Here is a 19458-nt window from a genome sequence, read left to right as displayed (position 1 = left end):
ATAATAACAGGACGCAGGGCCAGCGTCAAGCCTCCTCCCCCAAAAAGTGCAAAGTTAACCAATTGATGAAGATGAGTCAACCCACGCCCTCCAGACCTTTTCAAATTTTTTGGGACAACCCCTAGATAAGTATGTCGCCTTATAGTGCGGTAAGCCAGCATTGACCAAGCCCCTCCAGAAAGAAAGCGAGGGAGGAGCCTCCTTCTTCCAATGGAGCAGGATCACCTTCCTGGCATAAAACAGCAGTATACTGAGCAACGTTCTGTGGGCCACCGAAGGGACCACCTCCTCCACCAAACCCAAGAGACAGACCCTCGAGGTCAGTGGGATCGGGGTCAGCAACACCTCGTTAATACAGTCAGTCACAGCCCTCCAAAACATCTGGATCTTTCTGTATGTCATTTTTAACAGCAGGCCCTGTCCCTGTGCCCTGCACCCAGCAAGAGTAACTGTGAGGGGTTACGGTGTTCAGGCACCACTAACGCCAAAGGCCCAATTTTTTTGCACCTATATGACAAGTACATGCGATTTCAAATGTGTATGGAATTCTTACCAGCAGGTCCCGTTCCTGCGCCCAGCAAGAGTAACTGTGAGGGGTTACGGTGTTCAGGCACCACCAACACCAAAGGCCCAATTTAATTTTCAGTTCCTGCCGATACTAACCTTCCAGGTCCCCATCACTCCAGCAGGTTGCATAGCCGACACCCAACCTTGGCCAGGTCAGATGACAGCACAGCGCCCCCACATAGAACATTTGAACAACACCAAAGGCCCAATTTAATTTTCAGTTCCTGCCGATACTAACCTTCCAGGTCCCCATCACTCCAGCAGGTTTTCATAGCCAACACCCAATCTTGGCCAGTTCAGATGACAGCACACCCCCCCCGCACATACAACACTTGATCTTTGCCAATTTCAAATTTGTATGGAATTTTTACCCACGGGGCCCATTCCTGCACCCAGCAAGAGTAACTGCGAGGGGTTGCAGTGTTCAGGCACCACCAACACCCAAGGCCCAATTTTCTGCACCTCTATGACAAGTACATGCGATTTCAATTTTGTATGGAATTTTTACCAGCAGGGCCCGTTCCTGCGCATAGCAAGAGTAACTGCGAGGGGTTACGGTGTTCAGGCACCACCCAATGCCCAATTTTTCTGCACCTGTATGACAAGTACATGTGATTTCAAATTTTTATGGAATTTTTACCAGCAGGTCCCGTTCCTGCGCCCGGCAAGAGTAACTGTGAGGGGTTGTGGTGTTCAGGCACCACCAAAAACCAAGGCCCAATTTTTCTGCACCTGTATGACAAATACATGCGATTTCAAATTTGTATGGAATTTTTACCAACAGGGCCCGTTCCTGCGCCCAGCAAGAGAAACTGTGAGGGGTTATGGTGTACAGGCACTAGAGATGGCTTTGCGGTTTTCCCAGCGGTTCGGTTCGCTGCAAATTTTGCTTGTTCACTACCCACAATTTTGCGAACACATGGCATTGTTCGTGGCGGCCATATTAGTTTTCATTGGGGAGAACTTTGACCCTTGACACAGCCGTCAGCTGGAACAGGACAGCCAATTGAAACATTTCAGCACATGGACATGCCCCCTACCTTATAAATAGACCAGAGCTGGCGGCCATTTCACATTCTGCTTTTTGTCAGTGTAGGGAGAGGTCTGCTGTGTTCATCAGGGAGATATTGCCAGTGACACAAATAGCTCTGTTATGATCCACACAAGTCCTTTTCAGGGCTGGTATTTGGTATAGGTCTACCACAGTCTCTTTTCAGTTTAGGGACAGGTATGATGTGTTCATCTGGGACAGATTTGCAGTGACACAAATCGCTCTGTTAAGGTCCACAAAAGTCATTTTAAGGGCTGCTATTTGGTATAGGTGTGCAATGCACTATATAGGGGTGTAATCCACGTATAATATTCTTTGTAATATACAAAGCATATTATAGTGTATTTGTATTGTACACTGTGCAGCATTGTAACTGGTGTGTTGAACGTTGCTGCAGCAATACTACAAACAGTGACAAAAGCACTTTTAATGTATTATAACTGGTGTGATAGACCAGTGGCCCCCCAATACCACATATTGAAGTGGGGTGTTATTTAACAGTATACTTTTCTAAGAGTGTATTGTAGTCCTGCAAAAATTTGGCCTCTTTTGCTGCGTTAACTGTGCTACACACAGTGACAACAGTTACAGGCCAATTATTTGTAGAACTGGTGTGAAAAAACTGTGGCCCCCCCAATACCACAGATTGAAGCGGGGTGATTCTTGGCATCGGATCAGGAAGAGGAGGTAGCAACAGCTGCCACTCAGCAGTCTGATGACAGTACCCAGAACAGCCCAAGGAGGTTGGTCCCCGCTGTTGCTGCCTACTCCGAGATCTCGAATGTTAGTGGTGGGGAAGGTGACGTGGATGATGACGTGTCTATGGACTTCATGTGGGTGGCCACAAGAGAGGAAGAGGAGGGGAGTTCAGAGGGAGAGACGGACCAGCAGATAGGGAGGAGAAGCAGGCGGAACTTGCATTGCACAAGAGGTACAAAGCAGACTGCAAATGTATCAGGAGCGAGCCATCAACCATGTACAGTCACATCTGGCGCTCCCGGAACGCTGGCACATGGCTCCGCATTGTGGGCTTTTTTTAATGTGTCCGTTGTTGACAACAGTGTTGCCATCTGCAGTCTTTGTAGTCAACGCATAAGTCGTGGTAAGCCCAACACTCACCTAGGGACTGTGACGGAACCGTCGACCCACACCGTGCTTGTGGTCTTCCGTCAGTATACGGCTTCCTCCAGTCTGGACATATAGAGATATTCCAGCCGCCCCCCATACAAAACTAGCCTGAACTTAGCTTGTATGTCTCTGAAAGTCTGATCAACTGAGCAGTCCAAACCATCAATTTATCTGTCACATAGTTTTTTTCCAGTCTCAGTGACGGCGAGTACCGTCACATATCTTCCCCCCAAAGGTAGACGAACCAGGTACCAGACCCCCAACTGGTCTGTGCCTGAGTTCGTCCGGTAACATGTCCCAAAGAGTCAATCCATCATGGCAGCTTCCTTGACAAAGTTCCACATAGCTTGTAAGTTTGTCCCAGCAGAGCGCATGAAGCTCTCATAGCCAATCAGTCTGTTGAAGTCTGGTTTGGGAAGGCCAGACTGGGCTTTTTGGTCACCCTGTGTCCCTAAAAGACACAGGGTGATTTAGACATAAGAAGTGCCTAGGGGGTTGAGAGAGGTATTTCCCAACCTCTCTAAGGTAAGCTGTGTTTCAAGGACCCCCCAACCAAAGTGACTACCGTCACATCTCTCTGCTTCTGGAAGGAGACTAACACAGGAGGGGACCCCAAATGGGTTGACTTTGAAGGTAGTCTGTAGTTCCAGCCCCCCAATGTCTATACCCACACAGTACCCCAAGAAAATTGTCCCAAAGGGAGCATTACTCACCCAACCAACCTCTGCCTCTCTCGCAGAACATACCCGCTGTAGGGAAGAAGCATGGACTGGCCCTTCTCCCTGGAGTCCTTTCAGCTGCTGGGGAGAAGACAGGGTGGCTGGGCTCACTCCCTCATGCTGTTGGGGATCTGGGCCGACTGCCCAGCATCCCTGGGGTATACAGGTGGGGATTGTAGTCTCATCCACCTGCTCAGGAAATCCAGAGGCCAGCAGCACTCTGCTCTGTTGCCAGCACTTCTGCTGGGGACTCCAAGTAATCTTCTCCGGCAACCTCTTGTCTCTTCTCCCCCTGGATCCTGATCTGCTGCTGGGGACTGACCACCACCTTCTCACCCTGGGTCTCCGGGACTGCTGCAGGTGTGGGGCAGAGGTCTTGGACCCTCTGTCCAGTTGTCAGCGCTTCTGCTGTAGAAGTTTCTTGTAACTCCACACATGCTGCTGGCCTGAAATCCCATGTCCCTGTCAGTGGTGTAGCAGAAAGGTCAGCTGCCTCTTCTCTCTGGGAAGCTGAAGCTGCTGTTGGTGTTGGGCAGAGCTCAGTAGTGCTAGGCCCTGATGCCAGCTGTTCTGCAGGAACATAAACTGAAAAGTCAGTGGCCTTGCACACATCTTGCTGGGTCACCAATTGTTGCATCCAGAGGTCAGCAGCGCTAGGCCTGGATGGTTGCTCATCTGCTGCAGGCTCACTGGGAGCTTCCTCAGCAGAAAAGTCTAATAAATCTCCAGTCTCTGGAATTGCTAAAAGTCCAGGAAATGGACTGGTGGCACTTGGGCCCAGTGCCAACACTTTTGTAGGTGATTTATAATCCAAATCATCTTCCAATGGAAAGTCCATTAAATTTGTAATCCGTGGTTTGGGAATGAAGATGGCTTCCTCTTCTCCCATACCTTTATCCAGCGGCTGGACAGATGCATTCCTCCATCCAAGCTCCTCCTGTGCAGAAACACGTTCGTCCAGGTGAGTCAGCACTTGCTGCATCCGCCATAAGACCTCCGCATCCAAAACCGTGGGTGCAGGTGAGCAAAGCACACTATTATTGTGCCACATTGCCGACTCTTCAGTCAGGATTTCTGGACTGTCAGCTAGTACTTCTGGGTATTCCCAGGCAAGGGGAGCCCAGGCCCGGTGCTGAGCAGAGTCTAGCAGCCGTCTGTAGGCGATCTCCAGGTCCCATTCCTGATTGGCCAGAAATTCCAACTCTTCCAGTGCCCAGTGCACTTCCAAGACATTCAGCATCTGTTCTCTGTATTCCAAGATTTCCTCTAAACGCCACTCCAAATCGCTCCCAAAGTCGGGGTCCTCAGACAGCCTCTCTAATAACAGCCCCAGGCCGCCGTAGCAAAAGCCTTCCGTTGGGCTGTCATCTGCTGTCCATGGGCACACTTGGGTTACATACCAGCGGAGGGCTCTATAGCTCTCATCCAACCGCATCTCCACCTGGACCAGCCTGCTTAACTCAGCTTTCCATTCCTTATGCGGTTGTCTCCCCAAAAACACCATTCGCACTTCGTACTGCAACCAGTACCTTTCCTGGAAGGAGGGGAGGATTTTTCCCTGGTGTCGCTGCTCACGAGCTAGCGCTTCTTTCCAGAGTTCCCAGCGGATCACATCATGCCATCTTAGCAGGACCTTCTCTGACACTGGCCCCCTGTGCTGTATCCGCATCTCTCGCAACCTCTTTCCGAATTCCTCTTCCATGGCGGCTGATATCTGTACCTCTCCTCTTCCGCTCCCCGGACCTTGGATCCCGGTGGAGGTTTGGATGTTCCAGACTGCAGGAAGCATCCCACCGCTTGCCACCAATGTGACGGAACCATCGACCCACACCGTGCTTGTGGTCTTCCGTCAGTATACGGCTTCCTCCAGTCTGGACATATAGAGATATTCCAGCCGCCCCCCATACAAAACTAGCCTGAACTTAGCTTGTATGTCTCTGAAAGCAACTAACTCTTTTATTAAAACAAGCAGCAGATTTTTATACACTTGAGAAGCATGACAGTCACTACATGAACAATGGCCTGAATATTTACATAAAAGCATCACATAATGAATAGATAACGAGGTAGAGCTGACTCATGGCTAATCCCATCTAAACAAGGTTATCATTCACATGCTAATTAGCTCAGCGTACTTAAGTCAGCCTGGAAGCCCAGACTGCCGGCACCAAAAGTAAAACAAGATACAAATACACATATTATAGTGTAAATACTGAGAACCCACAGTAAACAATAGATGATCAAATCAACATGATTTACAATCCATGGAAGACAGGTGTTTGAGCTGATGACATGCATCTGTTACAAGTCTGATCAACTGAGCAGTCCAAACCATCAATTTATCTGTCACATAGTTTTTTTTCAGTCTCAGTGACGGTGAGTACCGTCACAGGGACGACCACCTTAAGAAGGCACCTGAACTCCCATCACTGAGCCCAGTGGGCGCAACACCGTCAGAACCCACAAAGTCCCACTCCAGGCTCTCACCGTCCAGCCTCTTTTCCTTCTCCTCTCTCCTCACAATTGTCCTCCACTCCACCTTCCATAATGCCATAGTCACGTTGTTCTGGAAAAAGGCAGGCTTCTGTGGCCCAAATGTTGGAGTGTAAAAAAATTATGATGCTGGATAACCCTCTTGCCCAACGTTTGACTGCTGGCTTGTCGGAACTGATAGCCCGCCAACTACTGCCATATCAACTGGTGGACTTGGAGGCCTTTCATAAATTTGTTGCCATTGGAACACCACAATGGGAGGTCCCAAGCAGGAAAAATTTCTCGCAGAAGGGCATTCCAGAGCTGTATGGCCATGTTCAGCGGCAAGTGAATGTATCTCTGGCACACAGTGTCGGTGCCAAGATACATCTGACCACAGACACATGGTCTAGCAAACACGGCAGGAAAGATATATCATTTTTACTGCCCACTGGATGAACCTTCTGACGGCCGTCAAGCATGTAACCCGTGGCACCTGTGTAGATTTGGCTGTACCGCCACGGATTGCATGCAGGCCTGCCTCTTCTCCTCCTCCTCCTCCATCCTCCCTCTCCTCCTCGGCTGACTCCTCCTTTTCCACTGCTACCGTCTCTTCCGCTGCACCGCCCATGATCCCCAGAACCTATTCCACATGCCAGGTGAGACAGCAGGTAAAAATATTAAAGCCGCGCTTATCTTGACGTAAATAACATCAATAAACAATCAATATGTATATTCTTAGGTGAATAAATAAATAATAAATATTGTGCTTTAAAGACAATATTAAATAGTTAATAGATCCAAGGTGCTCGTAGTGCCATCAAAGGTGCAATAATATAGAACATATATAGGCGTAAATAGTCCGTGAAATGCAAAGGTGCTAAGTGCAAAAATGAAAATCCATGGACGTCAATACAAACAAACTATTTGTCCCATTGTGATGATTAACTAGGCCTCCAAAAAATAAATATAAAGTGAAAACAGTGACAGGTGAACATCAGCTGCGTGACAGTAAATTGACACAGTAATTCATACAAATAATATAAAATAAAATCATCAGAAACTAACTAGTAAATCAAGTCCATTCAGTGATCTGTTGCAGCATCAATCATCATAAAGTGAAGGTGACATGAACTCAGGTGATAGGATCAGGTGTGTGATTCCAGGCACCAAACAGTGAACTGTGATAAAGAGAATATGCAAAGCTTCTGGGTGTGCTACACCCTTACCCTTCTGCTGTAAGGTTACAGCATTTTGAATCATATTATTCCAGTGTTGCTGTGTGTATCCAAAGGGGGTGTATTTGGATAGGATCCTTCCGCCTTCCGCCTTCCGCCTTCCAGGGGTGAGGGGAGGAGTTGTTTGTATCCTGTGTACTCCCGAGTGGGGGCAGACAAACAAAAAGCTTACTCTGATGCAGTATGCCAAAATGTTTATTTACATAAAAAATGTAGCAACTTACATTACAAATTCCAGTAGCCGGTGTATGTAGATAACATTCTCGAGCGGTCCGGGATGCTGCACTTGCACATTCAGCCTCTGCGTCTCTACGTGTAAACGTCACGGCCACGTGACTTCTTCAGGAGGTGGTGATTGGCTGAAGTGGACTGTCCTAAATATCATTGTGGCGCTTAACGCTATCTTGTGGAAGACCAGGAAACTGCACTGAGGCTATAGACAATCGGACATAGCAGACAAACAAGTAAAATAGGCTGCAAAAAGAGGGCATAAGAAGTGTTCTTAGAGACCGACCAAGATACAAAGCGGGCATAGCTAAAGATAATTATATGGACAGATCATATATCATATATCATAGTAAAATCTGGAAAAAAATGTGTTTATGGGAGCCAAAATCAATAATAAAATCAACAGCAAAAGGGAAAATATATGGCTCTCTATATTGATAAGGAATATGTAAATATAAGACTAAAAATTAACAGCAAATAAAAATGAACAGCAAATTAGGATGAAAACAATAGCAAAAGCAAAACAATAGCAAAAAGGAAAATATATGGCTCTCTATATTGATAAGGAATATAGAAAAAACAGTGAGGGTGCATGAAGATAATGTGAGAGGCAGACAAGAAAAGGCAGTCCATAAACCAAATTCACCAAGATACCCCAGAAGAGAAGAAAGACCAGGAGAGCAATATTATAATACACCTAGGGCCACAGACAGAAAACCACCTCCTCAAAGGACCCCACAAAACAATTGGAAAAAGCCTTATTATGGGAATAATCACCAGAAAAAAAACATACCATAATAACTTGAATAGACCGTACCAAGGCCCATGGGTACAGAGAAACCCACAATATGGGTACTACAACCAGAATGAGCACTGTAATTATCCTGAAAGAAGTCCTAGGAGGCCATAGCAATGAATATAGAAGGAACCCTGATCATAGGTATGAATCTAGAGGAAGAGAGAATCGCGGGAATCCTCATCACTCTAACTCAATGTATGACAATAGGAGAGATCATCATTCAGAGGGATACAGGGGGCACCAAAGGAGTTCGATCCCTACGCAAAATTACTATGCCCCATTAGAAAATTATAGGGAAGAAGAAAGAATGTATACAAGATATCAAGAACAACGACCAGGTGGGCCCGACACTCGCCCTTTTTTAGACAAAGGAGGGTCACACCAATATACAAAGAGAATAGAAGAGGGAAAACATCAAAGAAGAAATGTAGAAGAAAGAGGGTCAGGAGACCAGGAAAGAGACAGCAAAATAAAAGAGAGTAAAAGGCACAGGCATATTCAATCTCAGTCAAAAGACTCTCTCGGTTGAAGAGATTGAAGTACTGGATAGAGGACTTAAATATGCCCCGAAAAAGAACCTCAACAAATTCGAAACGTACATTGGGATACAGAAATATGTTAGGAAATTAAATATCAGAAAATCTATGATGGGAAACACGACGATAAGACCTAATATCAACGAAGACGACAACATCACACACAGCAATTTACGAAACAAATCTACGTTCAACCCAACGATTAGTGACAACAAACATGTTGAAGTATTCAAGAATTTAGTAATAAAAGACCTAAACAACCTTCCAGTGAAGAAAAAAACAGAGCCACACTATATGGCCAAAGGAATAAAAAATCTAACACAAAGGCAGGATCTGGTAATAAGACCTGCTGATAAGGGAGGTGGAATTGTGGTGCTTACCAAAGAACAATACCACAATACGATGTTGGATATGCTTGGAGATACAAACACCTATACAAAGCTCTAAAGGAACCCTATCATCCAATACAGAAAAGAATTAGAGAAGATCCTACATCTGGGACTAAAGAAAAATGTACTTAATAAGAAAGAAGCAAAGTATCTTATTCCAGAGGCCTGTAGGATGCCAATCATTTATTATCTCCCAAAACTACACAGACTGTACAAACCCTCCACCTAGACCAATAATAAACGATATAGACTCCATTACAGCGAGACTGGGCCAATATGTAGACTGCTTCCTCCAGCCAGCTGTTCAGAGTACCACAGCCTACCTGAGGGATACAAAACTATTAATGCTACTAGAAGAATTTCAATCAAAAGAGGAAGACTACTGGATGGTGACAGCAGACGTTGCCTCATTATACATTATCATTAAGCATCATCGAGTCTGTGAAGCTCTAAAATGGTGACTGAAAAAACATACAAGTTTATCATGCATGCAAAGAAAATGTTTAGTAAAATGCACGGATTTCTGTCTGAAGCACAATCATTTTTGGTATGACCACAAATTCTACCAGCAGACAAATAGAGTTGCCATGGGAGCGAAGTTTGCTCCAAGCATTGCTGGCCTGTTTATGGCATTATGGGAGGAGAATTCTATCTTCCATGACGCACCACAAGAGCTAATTTTATATAAAAGATATATAGATGACATCCTGATTCTATGGAAAGGAAGTAAAGAAAGTCTTCTATACTTCCTAGAAAAATTAAATCTGAATGATAGGGATATAAGATTGACATGGGAGATAAGTAAAAAGAAATCTCCTTCCTAGACTTGACAATCATCCAAGAAAACAAAGGCTTCAGCACTAAGACACATTTCAAGAATGTAGACAGAAACAGTTATCTCCCCATAGGCAGTTGTCACTAGGGTTGAGCGGACACCTAGATGTCCGTGTTCGACGGGTTCGGCCGAACTTTAAAAAAAAGTCCGGGTCCGTGTCCCGGACTTTTACCGAACTTTTCCCGGACACCGAACCCCATTGAAGTCAATGGGGACCCGAACTTTAAGGCACTAAAATGGCTCTAAAACACCAAAGGAAAGGGCTAGAGTGCTGCAAATGGCAGCAAAACGTAATTAAGAGCATGGCAAGTGCTCTGCAAACAAATGTGGATAGGGAAATAACTTAAAACAACAAAAAAAAACAGAAAAATAAAACAATGTTCTTCTTCATCTCTGAAGGACGAGGCCCATATGGAGTAGGAGGGAGGTTGAGGTGGTGGTGGATGTGGCGGTGACATAGGCGTGCGCACAGGGTGTGCTGGGTGTGCCTGGGCACACCCTAATCACCTAGGGCACATAGCATTGCCAGTGAGGAGATGGGAAAGATCTCCCTGGGACCTGCTCTGCTCTATTTCTCCTTGCCTACAGGTACATGGCCCCGATACATTACTCTCCCTGCTGGCAAACACATGCATGTGTATTTCAACTTTGGGGTGCACACCTTAATGCAATAGGCTGCGCACACCTATGGGCGGTGTAGGTGGAAGCGGCGGTGGAGGAGGACCAGGGCCGGATTAACAGCATCATGGGCTTGGTGCTGAGGATTTTGAAGGGCCTTAAGGGCCATGCCTTGCCATGCACCCAGAGGAGGAAGGGTGCAGCCATGCATGCCTAATTCAACATGGGATGCTGTCTCTGAAGCCCATAAACACATCCATGCATCGCCAACTGTCCCTCCTTGTCCGGCCTTCACGCTGTGTGGGGAGGTTCTGAGGGTGCTGCCTGGGGAAGCGAGCATAGAAGCCAGACTTCTGTGTTTACAAGTGACAGAAGAGCGGTAACAGTGAATATGGCCAACCCGGGGCCTATATAAAAGGTAGGGGCCTGGAGCTGCAGCTCCAATAGCCCCTACATTAATCTGGCCCTGAGGAGGAGGACGAGGTAGCCAACACTGCTTCTTTTCAAAAATTTTAAATGAGGGTACACCCCAAAAGAGTGAGAAAGAGCAAAAATGGAACAATGGGTGGGTAAGGTCGGTATCCATTGCTATTCTGCATAAGGTACGGAAAAGTCCCGTGGGATCCATGCCTGGTTCATTTTAATGAACGTGAGCTTGTCCACATTGTCTCTGGACAGGCGGCTGCGCTTGTCTGTTATAACGCCCCCAGCCGTGCTAAATACCCGTTCAGATAATACACTGGCTGCAGGGCACGCCAGCACCTCCAAGGCGTAAAGGGCAAGCTCAGGCCATGTGCCCAATTTGGAGACCCAGAAGTTGAAGGGGGCAGACCCGTCATTCACTACATGTAGGCGTGTGCACACATACTGCTCCACCATGTTGGTAAAATGCTGCCTCCTGCTAAGACGTTCCATCTGAGCTGCTGGTGCTGCTGTTTGTTGTGGCGTGCTGACAAAGCTTTTCCACATTTCGGCCATGCTAACCCTGCCTTCTGAGGTGCTGGCGGTGCCCTGGTTGCGTTGGCGACCTCCTCCTCCTCCTCCTCTGCCTTGTGCTTCCACTGTGGCCCCGCTGTCAGATGGGAATGCCAGCAGCATGGCGTCTACCAGCGTGCGCTTGTACTCGCGCATCTTGCGATCGCGCTCCAGTGAGTGAATTAAGGACGGTACGTTGTCCTTGTAACGGGGATCCAGCAGCGTGGCCACCCAGTAATCAGCACAAGTTAGAATGTGGGCAACTCGGCGGTCGTTGTGGAGACACTGCAGCATGTAATCGCTCATGTGTGCCAGGCTGCCCAGAGGCGACGAAAGGCTGTCCTCTGTGGGAGGTGTATCGTCCGTGTCCTCTGTATCCCCCCAGCCACGCACCAGTGATGGCCATGAGCTGTCCTGGGTGCCACCCTGCTGTGAACATGGTTCCATCTCCTCCTCCAGCTCCTCCTCCTCCTCATCCTCCTCATCCTCCAGAACTGTGCCCCTGCTGGACAATTGCGTCCCTGGCGTTTGCATGTGCAGGAACCCACCCTCGGAGCCCCTTGCGAATGACTGCCCTGAAAGCCTTGTAAATGTTACCTCTTCATCCTCCTCCTCCTCCTCATCCTGTGCCACATCCTCTTCCATCATCGCCCGAATTGTTTTTTCAAGGAGGCATAGAAGTGGGATAGTTAAGCTGAGAACGGCGTCATTGCCACTGGCCATGTTGGTGGAGTACTCAAAACAGCGCAACAAGGCACACAGGTCTCGCATGGAGGCCCAGTTATTGGTGGTGAAGTGGTGCTGTTCCGCAGAGCGACTCACGCGTGCGTGCTGCAGCTGAAACTCCACTATGGCCTGCTGCTGCTCGCACAGTCTTTCCAGCATGTGCAAGGTGGAGTTCCACCTTGTGGGCACGTCACATATGAGGCGGTGAGCGGGAAGGCCGAAGTTACGCTGCAGCGCTGCCAGGCGAGCAGCAGCAGGGTGAGAACGCCGAAAGTGCGCACAAACGGCCCGCACTTTCTGCAGCAGCTCTGACATATCGGGGTAGTTTTTAAGGAACCTCTGCACCACCAAATTCAGCACATGCGCCAGGCAAGGGATGTGCGTCAAACCGGCTAGGCCCAGAGCTGCTATGAGATTTCGCCCGTTATCGCACACCACCAGGCCGGGCTTGAGGCTCGCTGGCAGCAACCACTCATTTGTCTGCTGTTCCATGCTCCTCCACAACTCCTGCGCGGTGTGTGGTTTGTCCCCCAAACAGGCAAGTTGTAAAACTGCCTGCTGTCGTTTACCCCTGGCCGTGCTGAAGTTGGTGGTGAAGGTGTTACGCTGTCCGGATGAGGAGGCGGTAGAGGATGAGGAAGCGGAGTAGGAGGAGTTAGGAACAGGAGGCAAACTGAAGCGCCCTGCAATCCTCGGTGGTGGAAGGACATGCGCCAAATTGCTATCCGCCTCAGGCCCATCCGCCACTGCATTTACCCAGTGTGCCGTTAGGGAGATATAACGCCCCTGACCGTGCTTACTGGTCCACGTATCCGTAGTTAGGTGGACCTTGGCACAGATGGCGTTGCGCAGTGCACACCTGATATTTTCCCCCACTTGGTTGTGCAGGGAAGGGATGGCTTGCCTGGAAAAGTAGTGGCGGCTGGGCACGACGTACTGTGGGACAGCCACCGACATAAGGTTTTTAAAACTGTGCGTCTCCACCAGACGGAATGACAGCATTTCAAAGGCCAATAATTTTGAAATGCTGGCATTCAGGGCCAGGGATCGCGGGTGGGTAGGGGGGTACTTCCTCTTCCTCTCAAGTGTTTGGGAGATGGAAAGCTGAACGCTTCCACGGGACATTGTGGAGATGGTTGTTGGTGACCCAGGTGGTGGTGTTGCTGACAGATCGTCTGTTTGCGGGGTGGCAGGTGCCGGTATCACTACAGATGTGGCTGGAGCGGCCGAGACTGCAGCAGAAGAGGAAGCAGGATGAGCCAGAGACGTTTCTTGGTTTTGAAGGTGTGTACTCCACTGCAGCTCGTGCTTTGCACTTAGATGCCTGATCATGCAGGTTGTGCTCAGGTTGAGAAGGTTTATGCCTCGCTTCAAGCTCTGATTGCACAGGGTGCAAACCACTCGTGTCCTGTCATCAGCACATTTTCTAAAGAACTTCCACGCTAGAGAACTCCTTTGAGCTGACTTTGGTGCGCTCGTTCCCTTGCTGCGTTGGGCAGTAGCGGGCGTAGTGTCTAGGGCACGGCCGCTCCGCTTCTGCACCCTGCTCCCTCTTCTGCTGTGCTGGTGGCTCTGTGCGACCACCGCCTCTTCCTCCAAACTACTCAGGTCACCTGCATGACGTTCATTCCATGTGGGGTCGAGGACCTCATCGTCCTCCACATCATCTTCCACCCAGTCTTCACCCCTGCCCTCCTTGTCGGTCTCCACAATGCTGAACGCCGCAGCAGTTGGCACCTGCGTTTCGTCATCATCGGAGACGTGCTGCGATGATCCTTGCATGTACTCATCTTGAGAAATAAGTGGTTGGGCATCGCTGCACTCAATCTCTTCCACTTCTGGGGCAGGGCTAGGTGGATGGCCCTGGGAAACCCTGCTGACAGAGTCCTCAAAAAGAATAAGAGACTGCTGTATGGCTTGGGGCTCAGACTGCTGGCCTGATTTGCAAGGGGGTGAGGTGAAAGACGGTTGGACATTGGCTGCAGGTGCCAACTCTGACCTTTCTGCAGTAGACTGGGTGGGAGACAATGTGAAGGAACTGGAGGCACTGTCAGCAGCAAACCAATCTACTATCGCCTCAACTTGTTCTGGCCTCATCACTTCTAGGGGCGTTTGATGCCCTACCAAATACTGATGCAGGTTCTGTCGCCTACTCACACTTGAGGAAGGTGTTTCACTTGTGCGTGTAGCTGGCACAGATCGACCACGTCCTCTCCTTGCAACAGGAGCTCTACCAGCAGCACCACGACCCAGGCCACGGCCCTTATTTGACGGTCTCCTCATATTTCTGTAATTTAAGATCTTGCCCTAGAAAGGTTTTTATTGAATAGCGGAATAGGAAATATGATCCAAAAAAGTGTATGTATCTCGCACGTACAAAACCACACTAGGCCCCAATTACTATTGTTTCTACCCCTAAAAGGATGGATGAGGAGTAGGAGGAGTATGGAACAGACAGCACCCTCAAATCTTCAGAAGTATGAGATGAACCCCAAAAACTTGGAAAGGTGGATCTCACACGTACCGACACAGACTATCCCGCAATTCAATTGATCCTCAAAGGTTTTTATTGAATAGCGGAATAGGAAATATGATCAAAAAAAGTGTATGTATCTCGCACGTACACAACCACACTAGGCCCCAATTACTATTGTTTGTACCCCTAAAAGGATGGATGAGGAGTAGGAGGAGGAGTATGGAACAGGCAGCACCCTCAAATCTTCAGAAGTATGAGATGAACCCCAAAAACTTGGAAAGGTGGATCTCACACGTACCGACACAGACTATCCCGCAATTCAATTGATCCTCAAAGGTTTTTATTGAATAGCGGAATAGGAAATATGATCAAAAAAAGTGTATGTATCTCGCACGTACACAACCACACTAGGCCCCAATTACTATTGTTTGTACCCCTAAAAGGATGGTTGAGCAGTAGGAGCAGGAGTATGGAACAGGCAGCACCCTCAAATCTTCAGAAGTATGAGATGAACCCCAACAACTTGGAAAGGTGGATCTCACACGTACCGACACAGACTATCTCGCAATTGAATTGATCCCCAAAGGTTTTAATTGAATAGCGGAATAGAAAATATGATCAAAAAGAAAGTGTATGTATCTCGCACGTACACCACCACACTAGGCCCCAACTACTATTGTTTGTACCCCTAAAAGGATGGTTGAGCAGTAGGAGGAGGAGTATGGAACAGGCAGCACCCTCAAATCTTCAGAAGTATGAGATGAACCCCAAAAACTTGGAAAGGTGGATCTCTCTCACACGTACCAACACAGACTATCCCCCAATTTAACTGATCCCCAAAGGTTTTTGATTAAATAGCGGAATAGAAAATATGATCCAAAAAAAGTGTATGTATATCACACGTACACAACCACACTAGGCCCCAATTACTATTGTTTGTACCCCTAAAAGGCTAGGAGTAGGGGGAGTATGGAACAGGCAGCACCCTCAAACCTTCAGAAGTATGAGATGAACCCCAACAACTTGGAAAGGTGGATCTCTCTCACACGTACCAACACAGACTATCCCCCAATTTAACTGATCCCCAAAGGTTTTTGATTAAATAGCGGAATAGAAAATATGATCCAAAAAAAGTGTATGTATATCACACGTACACAACCACACTAGGCCCCAATTACTATTGTTTGTACCCCTAAAAGGCTAGATGAGGAGTAGGGGGGGTATGGAACAGGCAGCACCCTCAAACCTTCAGAAGTATGAGATGAACCCCAACAACTTGGAAAGGTGGATCTCTCTCACACGTACCAACACAGACTATCCCCCAATTTAACTGATCCCCAAAGGTTTTTGATTAAATAGCGGAATAGAAAATATGATCCAAAAAAAGTGTATGTATATCACACGTACACAACCACACTAGGCCCCAATTACTATTGTTTGTACCCCTAAAAGGCTAGGAGTAGGGGGAGTATGGAACAGGCAGCACCCTCAAACCTTCAGAAGTATGAGATGAACCCCAACAACTTGGAAAGGTGGATCTCTCTCACACGTACCAACACAGACTATCCCCCAATTTAACTGATCCCCAAAGGTTTTTGATTAAATAGCGGAATAGAAAATATGATCCAAAAAAAGTGTATGTATATCACACGTACACAACCACACTAGGCCCCAATTACTATTGTTTGTACCCCTAAAAGGCTAGGAGTAGGGGGAGTATGGAACAGGCAGCACCCTCAAACCTTCAGAAGTATGAGATGAACCCCAACAACTTGGAAAGGTGGATCTCTCTCACACGTACCAACACAGACTATCCCCCAATTTAACTGATCCCCAAAGGTTTTTGATTAAATAGCGGAATAGAAAATATGATCCAAAAAAAGTGTATGTATATCACACGTACACAACCACACTGGGCCCCAATTACTATTGTTTGTACCCCTAAAAGGCTAGATGAGGAGTAGGGGGAGTATGGAACAGGCAGCACCCTCAAACCTTCAGAAGTATGAGATGAACCCCAACAACTTGGAAAGGTGGATCTCTCTCACACGTACCAACACAGACTATCCCCCAATTTAACTGATCCCCAAAGGTTTTTGATTAAATAGCGGAATAGAAAATATGATCCAAACAAAGTGTATGTATATCACACGTACACAACCACACTAGGCCCCAATTACTATTGTTTGTACCCCTAAAAGGCTAGATGAGGAGTAGGGGGGGTATGGAACAGGCAGCACCCTCAAACCTTCAGAAGTATGAGATGAACCCCAACAACTTGGAAAGGTGGATCTCTCTCACACGTACCAACACAGGCTGTTGAAAGCCCGCCATGAAAAGAGCGCCAAAGCATGCAAAACCCGGAAATAAAACGACCGAACACGGATTTTTACCCGAACATACAGTAAAGTGTCCGTGTCCGTGGTAAAAAAAATCCAATTATTCGGTACGAACACGAATAATACAGTCCGTGTTCGCTCAACACTAGTTGTCACCATAAGAACTGGCTTTTTATTATTCCGAAAAGCCAGATGGTCAGAATAAGAAGGAATTGTACGCACATAGATGATTATTTCTCACAGGCCGAAAAACTGGGAGATAGGTTTGTTGAAAAAGGTTATGATTAGTGTTGAGCGAACACGGACTGTATTATTCGTGTTCGTACCGAATAATTGGATTTTTGTTACCCGAACACGGACCCGAAAACTTTACTGTATGTTCGGGTTTAAAATCCGTGTTCGGTCATTTTATTTCCGGGTTTGTATGTAATGGCGCGCTTTTAATGGCGGGCTTTCAACAGCCGATCAACAAGCGTTTAACTGGTGTGCCTTAAGCCATCCCAGCCATGCCTAATAATGTATTAGTAGCTGTGATTGGCCATCTGAAGCATGTGACCATGTCTTTATAAGTTCGAGAGCCCCAGCGCGCTGCTTCATTCTGCTGTAGTTTAGGGAGAGAGCACACATCATACGTGCTGGCTGCTGATTAGGGACAGACAGTGAAAAATTATATTGTGTCCGAAAAGAATGCAGGGTCAGGTCGGAGTGCAGGCAGGGCGAGTTATTAGGGCATTTTAGGGCGAGGCTGGAGAATAGGCAGGGTCAGTGTTCTACATCGATTTTGCTGTGTGGGGGGTTTGCAGTGCCAGTGAACGATCTTATCGATCATTTTAGGGCGAGGCTGAAGAATAGGTAGGGTCAGTGTTCTACATCGATTTTGCTGTGTGTGGGGTGGTGCAGTGAACACAATCTTTTGGCCCGCTGAGGAGGAGGGAGAAAAAAATCTTTTTTATCAGTCAGTTGTGTGCAGCGTTTTTGCTTCAGTGCTGCTGACTGTGATAATACACTGCTGTGTTCACATGTGCTATTATTGAGTGATTTTAAAATTTATACACTTTTTTCTATTCCACTATTCAATATACACCCTTTTGGGTTAAAACAATTAAATTGTGGCATAGTCTGTACTAATCTATTTAAAAATTACAAACTTAAATGGGAATTTTCTTTTTTTTTTTCCTTCATAGCCTGCAGCAGAGCTGACTGATATAAGACACTGCTGTGTTCACATGTGCTAGTGATTTTAAAATTTATACACTTTTTTCTATTCCACTATTCAATATACACCCTTTTGGGTTAAAAAAATTAAATTGTGGCATAGTCTGTACTAATCTATTTAAAAATTACAAACTTAAAGGGGAATTTTCTTTTTTTTTTCCCCTTCATAGCCTGCAGCAGAGCTGACTGATATAAGACACTGCTGTGTTTACATGTGCTAGTGATTTTAAAATTTATACACTTTTTTCTATTCCACTATTCAATATACACCCTTTTGGGTTAAAAAAAAATAAATTGTGGCATAGTCTGTACTAATCTATTTAAAAATTACAAACTTAAAGGGGAATTTTCTTTTTTTCCCTTCATAGCCTGCAGCAGAGCTGACTGATATAAGACACTGCTGTGTTCACATGTGCTAGTGATTTTAAAATGTATACACTTTTTTCTATTTCACTATTCAATATACACCCTTTTGGGTTAAAAAAAGTAAATTGTGGCATAGTCTGTAATAATCTATTTAAAAATTACAAACTTAAAGGGGAATTTTCTTTTTTTTTTCCCTTCATAGCCTGCAGCAGAGCTGACTGATATAAGACACGCTGTGTTCACATGTTCTATTGAAAAATCACCAATTTTATATAATATTTTCTATTCCGCTATTCAATCTACACCCTTTGGGGTAAAAAGAATTAAATTGCGGGATAGTCTGTATCGGTACGTGTTAGATACACCTTTCCAATTTTTGGGGCGCATCTCATACCGCCGAGGATTGCAGGGTGCTTCAGTTTGCCTCCTGCCTGTTCCGAACTCCTCCTACTCCTCATCCTGCCTTTAGGGTACAAAAAATAGTAATCAGGGCCTAGTCTGGGTCTGTACGTGTGAGATACACCTTTTGATATCAAATTTTCTATTCCGCTATTCAATCTACACCCTTTGGGGTAAAAAGAATTAAATTGCGGCATAGTCTGTATCGGTACGTGTGAGATACACCTTTCCAATTTTTTGGGCGTATCTTACACCGCCGAGGATTGCAGGGTGCTTCAGTTTTCCTCCTGCCTGTTCCGAACTCCTCCTACTCCTCATCCTGCCTTTAGGGTACAAAAAATAGTAATCGGGGCCTAGTCTGGGTCTGTACGTGTGACATAGA

General features: G+C 46.6%; 1 protein-coding gene across 1 annotated transcript in view; it reads left to right on the top strand.

The window, feature by feature from the left end:
• The window catches only part of LOC309566989 (vomeronasal type-2 receptor 26-like), a gene marked incomplete at both ends in the record, with an annotated part of 182618 nt that overhangs the window by 86375 nt on the left and 76785 nt on the right, over window positions 1-19458 (top strand). The window lies entirely within an intron of this gene.

The sequence above is a fragment of the Pelophylax lessonae genome, assembly GCF_965119305.1.
Source record: "Pelophylax lessonae genome assembly, chromosome: 1".
NCBI lineage: Eukaryota > Metazoa > Chordata > Amphibia > Anura > Ranidae > Pelophylax > Pelophylax lessonae.
The sequence above is the reverse complement of the archived record's forward strand: the minus strand, read 5'-3'. Positions and strand labels throughout refer to the sequence as shown.